This window comes from Pleurodeles waltl, chromosome 11 (assembly GCF_031143425.1).
Source record: "Pleurodeles waltl isolate 20211129_DDA chromosome 11, aPleWal1.hap1.20221129, whole genome shotgun sequence".
Taxonomy (NCBI): domain Eukaryota; kingdom Metazoa; phylum Chordata; class Amphibia; order Caudata; family Salamandridae; genus Pleurodeles; species Pleurodeles waltl.
In genome coordinates, this window is record NC_090450.1 from 35,433,157 (window position 1) to 35,440,528 (window position 7,372).

At 41.8% G+C, this 7,372-nt stretch overlaps 1 long non-coding RNA gene across 1 annotated transcript in view; it reads left to right on the forward strand.

The window, feature by feature from the left end:
* Positions 1-6,307, forward strand: part of LOC138265330 (uncharacterized) — a 149,763-nt gene extending 143,456 nt beyond the window's left edge. The window contains exon 3 of the long non-coding RNA XR_011199342.1: positions 5,727-6,307. This is a non-coding gene — a long non-coding RNA (uncharacterized lncRNA). The remainder of the gene's footprint in view (positions 1-5,726) is intronic.
* Positions 6,308-7,372: the final 1,065 nt, after the last annotated feature.

Sequence of the window (7,372 nt, forward strand, 5' to 3'; positions counted from 1 at the left end):
AGCACCCGGCTAACATGAGTTCAAATCCCACCATGAGAGCAAGTAGTTTTTCTGTTGGTATTGTCTGTTGCCTTCTGACACATTTTGTCCCACTGCCATGGGTAACATTATTCCCATGTTTTTGAATGCCTTTATTGCTTTACTTGCCTATGGTCCTTCCAACAGCTCTTATGGTGTAGCATATGTTCTTACTCACCGAAATTACTAAGAGCGTCCAGTCTCTTGTCTCTTGTTCTAGTCAGGGACTTTTAGTAGGATCAGTTCACAGACCCTCCTCTGGGGATGGTATTACTTTGGTATCTAATTTGATGGTGAGGAGTCTGTGACTAGATGAACAAGTTACTTACCTTTGGTAACGCAATATCTGGTGGAGACAAGGTCTAGCTGCAGATTCCTTATTGACCCTCCCATCCTCCCCATTCTGCGAACCGATTTCTCTTTTTATCTCAAAGATCTCTTTGTTGGCATTAAGATACCTTCATTGGGAGTTCGTCATTACTTGATACAAAGATGTTTCTTTTATGTCACAGTATTTCATAAGCAGTTTCTATAAGTGACTCCATGTTTTTGGCGTGGAAAATAGTCACGGAAGAAACTGAAGTCAGCGCGTCAGAAGGTGATTATATGGGCTCTGTCGACGACACATCCTGTGGACGACGTCGCTACAGAGTCGCATGATGCCCTCTTCTGACACGCAGGGGTACTGCTGAAAACATTTCCATATCAAGTCAAGTGCCTGGGGGAATTCAAAGGCAAGGAATCTGCAGCTAGATCCTGTCTCTACCAGATAAAGGTCACTGAAGGTAAAGAACTTGTTTATTAAGCAACGTTTGATTTGCTGAATGTGCAGTTATTTTACACACATGGCATTAAACCGCACTTATAGTTTTGGTGAGAGTGCAGAATTTAGAGCAGTTCAGTTTAATGATTTACCTAAGATCACACAATGTGGTCAGATTGGGGAAGCTAGGACTAGTTTGCGTGTCGTTTGGTGCTGTAAACTAAGTAAGGTACAAGTTCACATCTCCATCTTTCAAAAATAAAATGATGGACTTGAGACATTACAAAATATTCACATCAACCAGGACTGGAGCAAGAGTCCGGTGAGCCTTAGCTCTGCTTGCAGTAGAACTTATCAATGGTGGTTCACAATAACACAGGTGAAATATTCTGGGTCTGGGCGAATTTGAGTAATGCCGAAGCGTTTTGCATAATTTTTTATTACGCATGTTACGTGAAATTCCCAAAATTATGCAATTACTCCACTTTGCACAGTTATGCACAACTCAAAGTAAAAACTTGAAGCGAATGGCACCAATCACTGTATAATTTACCACAAATGCACAGAAACAGCAGAATGTGAATCATTGATATACACTTACCTTGATGATGCAGTGGCGGATGATGTTATTGAATAAATATTTTTACAGGTGGATATTTGAAATTGAAAATTGTGACTTACAACCGTGCTCGTTGTTATCTTGCTGTGGCTGTGTAAATAGAACATGAGATGTTATGTATTTTAACTTGCAGGGTAAATATAATGCCAGGTTTATACAACCTGAACCTGGATTTTTAAACATTATACTAAACCAAGAGATTTTATGTTCAGATCCTGGTACTAAATACATGTTGTGCTCATATTGAAGGTTGTGGGACATCTTGTGCAGGCTTGGACTAAAAAAACAAACAGTCAGAGTGAAGCTTGAAAAAATAAGGCTCACACATCTGAGAGAAGCAGAATGTGCCAGGGCATTGTTCTGGCTCACAGGTCCCAATTTACAACTGGGCTCTGTTCTCAGATATACCTCCCCTCACAGCAGGCACTGGGTGTGAGGAATGGTGATGGGTGATGTTGGCAGGCACTCACCGCTGACCCATGAACGTTAATTCACCAAAATGCCAGGGGTAGCAGAAGTGACATCACACGCCCTTTGACCTCACACATACATACACACACTCTCTCTCACGTAAGCACACACACTCGCAAACATGCACAAAACATACATTTAAAAGCATTTTTTTACTTACCTCAACTGTCCGAGTACATCATATTCCAGCTAATTGTACTCCATTTTCTATTACACTAATAGTGAACAATTAAGTATTATTCACTATTAGTGTAATAAAAAAGAAACTGAGAGAAAACAAAGCGAGTGGAGCCCCAAACAACATCTGTAATGTCCAGCTGCCCCGGTGTTCCTGGCACTGATTTTGCAACCTCTGAGGCCAGAGGTCGCAAAGGCAGTGCCAGGGGTCACAAGGGGCATGCTAGGGGTCGCAGTTTCGACCCCTGGTGACCCCTAATTGACGCCCATGCGCTGACCCACGTGGCACATGCAAGAGCATTGACATGTACAGGTCTTAAACCACATTTGCTTGTCAATTCTCAGACCTACAATCATAATCTTTCTTTCATTTTTTTTAAACAACCCCCAGAATATCAAGGACAGATTATTGAAAGTAAGTACATATTGGGAACTATAGGATTACCTTTCCTAACTCCACATCTACATATCTTTTTTTTTTTTTTTTAAACAAATATATGTCTATATATTTGTATTTAAATATCTATGTATATATATTACCGTCTGGAAGTCCCCAGTAGGTAGTTAAAGTTAGGACCATGTTTCCATAGAGAAAGCGTTTTTTGACTTGCCTATTTCGTTGGCACCGTTTGACGAATCGTCACAAAATTTTTCTAATCAACTGGCCCGGTGATTGTTATTGCACACAGGAAATTTCGGGGTGATACGTTAAGCGGGGGCCGAGAAAAAGGGGTCTCAAAATACGTTGTGTTTCCGTTGATTATTCCCATACGACCTTTCAACACATCCACAGCCCGACCCACTGGACGGAATTACAACAAATTTGTCTGAAAGCTCGCTGCCGGTACGCGGATTGTGCTTATTGTTATTTTGTGTAAATCTGTTGAGTAGTTTAAGAGATATTTAAGGGGAAATAAGTTTGTTTATCGCTGGCCCCGGTTATTTCATGAATAATTAATACGCATGCAAAATTAAGTGTTGCAATTGGCTGACCTCAACTTGACTGGAAAGTTGCGACCGTCATTCTATTTCATGGGACACGGACCCCAGGGGTGAAACTCCAAAGTGAAAGTGGTTTAAGGGGTCACGGTGAAGTTACCCTGACCCCAGGGGTGTGATATAGGTGTGTTTTAGAGACTAATTACAGGTTTATTACAATTTTGGGTCACAGCAAGCGTTATTCATGAAAATTAACGAATTTTGATGAATTTCCGAAAAATTATTTGGTAATGTTTTTGCGATCAAGGAGAAATTTTAGAGAAAAACCACTGACTCATTCATACACTCATTCATTCTCTCATACATGCACTCAGAGGCTCAGGCGCCCACTCACACACCCACTCAGACACTCCTGCACCCACTCATTCCCACTCAATGACTCACACACCCACTTTCAGACCCACTCAGACACTCACACACCCACTTTCAGACCCACTCAGACACTCACGCACCCACTCACACATCACAGACAGAGACAGGCCATGTGGCCAACCTGTGCTGCACACGGCCAAAGGCTATGTGTAGCGTGGGGTTGGATGGTTATAAGGGCTTGGCTGCACGGCCAGCCTTGCGAGCAATCCCTGCCGTGCACGGCCAAAGGGCGTAGGCGGCGGGGTTGGAATAACGTATAGTAATTAAAAAGACTTTACATAAAAAAAAATATACAAATTTCCTGAAAAAAACAAAGGTTACAGGGGCATTATTGTTAGGTTCTGAATTTACTTGTACAAAACCATAGAAATTCAGCACTTATAGTTAGAGTTCTTTTAAGTAACTATAACTCACGCATTAAGGTAACTATAACTTGCGCCTTCGCCATGCACAGCTAATTACTATGCATATTATGTCATTGATGAGATCTTTTAGGGCATCGTTGATAAAACTGTGACGTTTGCAATAACATTATTAATAAGAAAACTGCATATGGCAAGGGTGCAAATCCAAATTTGCATATATAGGAACGCCAAGAATTCACAACCCCCCCCCGATCTGGTGCTGAGAACTGATTGGCTGACAACACTTCAACAAGGAAGTGTTGTTGGCAAAGTTGGGACTCGGCTTGAGCCGAGTACCAGACAAAATTTTTTTAAAGAAAAGGGCCAGGGTATAGCCATCCTGACCCATTAGATCTGGTGCTGGGGTCCCAAAGGGACCCCTCTATGGCTAAAAGCATTTTTTTTACAATTTACAATGGGAGTCACTGTGGATCCACATATCCGCGTATCTGCTGTAAATTAAAAAAAAAAACTATGTGGGGCTCCCGCACTTTGTCTTTTTTGTGGCCCGGGGTGGGCCAAGGCCTGGGGGACATTTTTATGATAATGCGTTGTGGGGAGGCCGCTTGGTGGTGGGGGGCAGCCCGTGCCCATAAGGTAACAATAATTCACGCCTTCGCCATGCACTGCTAATTACCCCACAAATTACGGCACTCAGGACATCTTTGATAACATCATTGATAATGTCAATGTAACATCTGCAGTAAAATTATTGATCAGATAACTGTGCATAGTGGGGGCATGAGTTATAGTTACCTTAGTGCACAAGTTATAGTTACTTGAGGTAACTCTAACTATAACTGGTGAATTTCTATTCTTTCATACATTTGAAATGTGAGCCTAACTGTAACGTCTGTCACCTCTAATTTTTAAGTGAAAATATATATATATATATATATATATATATATATATATATCTATATACAAAAATATTGTCAGGTAAGCAAGCATAGTTTTTCTTTTCCTTATGCTATATAGCTGTACCTACCCAATAAATATAAATATATATCTATTTATACATATATATATATATATATATATATATATATATATATATATATATATATATATATATATATGTATAGATATATTTATACAGATAGATATATAAATATATCTAGATAGATATATTTATATAGATAGATATATAGATAGATATATATTTATATTTATTGGGTAGGTACAGATATATAGCATTAGGAAAAGAAAAACTATGCTTGCTTACCTGACAATATTTTTGATTCAGTATTCTGTCATCAATATTTTGGTTTCGATAGTCAAGGTGCACATAGTTTGATTCTATGTGAAGGAATATGTGGATTCCCTGAGGCACATTTTATAGCACACTCATCCATCTCGTCACAATACAACATTAAATTTCATCAAAAGAATGAATAAAAACTCTATGAACCAAAAGCAGGCTCTGACATTGTCCTATACCCCTCATAGGGACAGGCAGGTGTTATACAAAAAAGACGTTAGTTAGACATTGACCAGCAAGGCAGGTAGGCTTGGTGAAGTATAGGCGTTTGTGTGAGCTGGTGATGGGTCCACTTGAGGCCTGTGGCCTGGGAGAGGTCATTAGCCAGTGGCGTAACATTAGCCCAGACAGCCCCCCTCAGCACAGCCGGCACTGTGCACCAGTGGCGGGAACCTGACTGGATCTGGGGGGCGGAGGAGCGAGGCCCTTCATGTACATTGCAGGGGTGTCTTCTTAGGTTTTCTTACGCCATCATCACTAGAAGCAGCATTGCTTCTAATGCTCTGAATGATGGTTTCACAGTTTGCATCTAGTGTCCTGCTAACCTCTTCCTTTAGTGGTGCTTGCATTGTACCTTCCATTTGGAAGCTACAGAGTCGTCCACTTCCAGAATTATGGACATTCTCTTCTCTTCTCTTTCAGACACAGTGGAAACCCTGCAGAGGACCCGCAAGTTGGCACCTAATATGCATCTAACAGTACTTGGATCAAAATGCACTTTTCTGAGTGGCAAAAGTAGAAAGCATGGAAGCTTGTCATCTGTACTAGAAATCAATAATATTTGTTTGCCGTTACTACAGGAGTAGACTAGTAGTTAAGAGACTGCCTTATTTAAACGTACACTATAAAGCCAAATCAACTCTTTAATACAACTTTAACTTCTTAGCAAGTAGGTTGTACTTTTCAGCGACTATACTAACAAATGTTGACATGGCTGCTAGGCATTAAAAGAGAAGGTGTCCGCATTCTCACAAAAAGCATTTAACAACAAATTATAAGGGGGTTCCATTGCTAAGCACTTTGCAAAAAGCAATGTGGATCAATTAACAATGGTGTGACCTTATTAGAGTTTTAAAGATCACCTTGCAAAATGACTTGTGGATCTCACAATAAGATCACAATTAGAAAATAAAGTGACAAATTGTGCTTTGAAATCACATTGGTCCATGTGTAGTGGTCAAACCATAAAAACTATATATTTCATTTACAATCACCATTTGTCTACATGTACCTAGCTATTATTTTGCAGCTTTAGGCTCTCTCCTACTTTCTCCATTCACTCCCAATCTCCCACTCTCTTGCCCTTCTGCCTCTCTCAAACTTTTCTGCGCTATGCCTTTCTGTTTGCTGATGCATCTATCTATCTTTCCTATCGCTCTTGCTTTTTCTGTTTACTCTCCTTTCTTTCTCTTAATCTTTGCTTATTTTCTAGAACTTGTCCTCTCTATCATCTCTTCTGTCTTCTTTGTACTTTCCAATATTGTTATCCTATCTCTATCCTTCTTCTCCATAGACAGTGTATGTCTACTGAGACTTTATCTTGGCTGCGCTTGACTATTAGTAGGACCTGCCATCTTTCTTTGACCACTGTGCTTTTTGGTGTGTCCCAGTCCCAGACGCCTACCATTCTGTGTCCCTCCAGCACTGGAGAAGTCCATTGAAATCATTGAACACGAAATGAATTCAATGTGACCATCATATCCCCCACCTTGTCTTCAATTTCTGCTGAATAGAGGGGCTTGGCCAACATAAGATGGTGCCAGAGGCGAGCCTGTGAAGCTCTGTAATCTGGGCCCTCCAGGGAACACTGATCTGCACAACTGGGGGCCAAAAGAGGAGTGAGACCGGTGCCGACTGCTGGGGGTGGAGCCCCTGACCTGGTGGGGGCTGCGCAACTCAGGGACTGAGTCTGCTGCCCGCTGCCTGCATCTGAGAGCACCAGAGGCAGGGAAGCTGCGGCCCCTGTCACCCGTCCCGTCTAGGGGAGACCCACAAGTGGAAGCCCTGGAAGACCAGTAAATAAGGCCGGCAAGAGGCCACGGGCACACCAACAATAGTGGACCCTCCAAAGCGCCAGCGAGTATCCGTGAATTCATCCGACTCACGGAGCTCACTGTGCCTGTATGTTGGAAAATTGTGGCGGCTCTCCATATCTGGTGAGCGGGGTGCGAGGAAGCCCATCCCAGGTACTGTGAACTGGGGAAGAGGAAAGGTCCATAGAGGGACTTCAGCAAGCCCATACTGAGGGGACTTGCCTGCCGATGAGGCCTTGAGGAGAGGCTTACCCA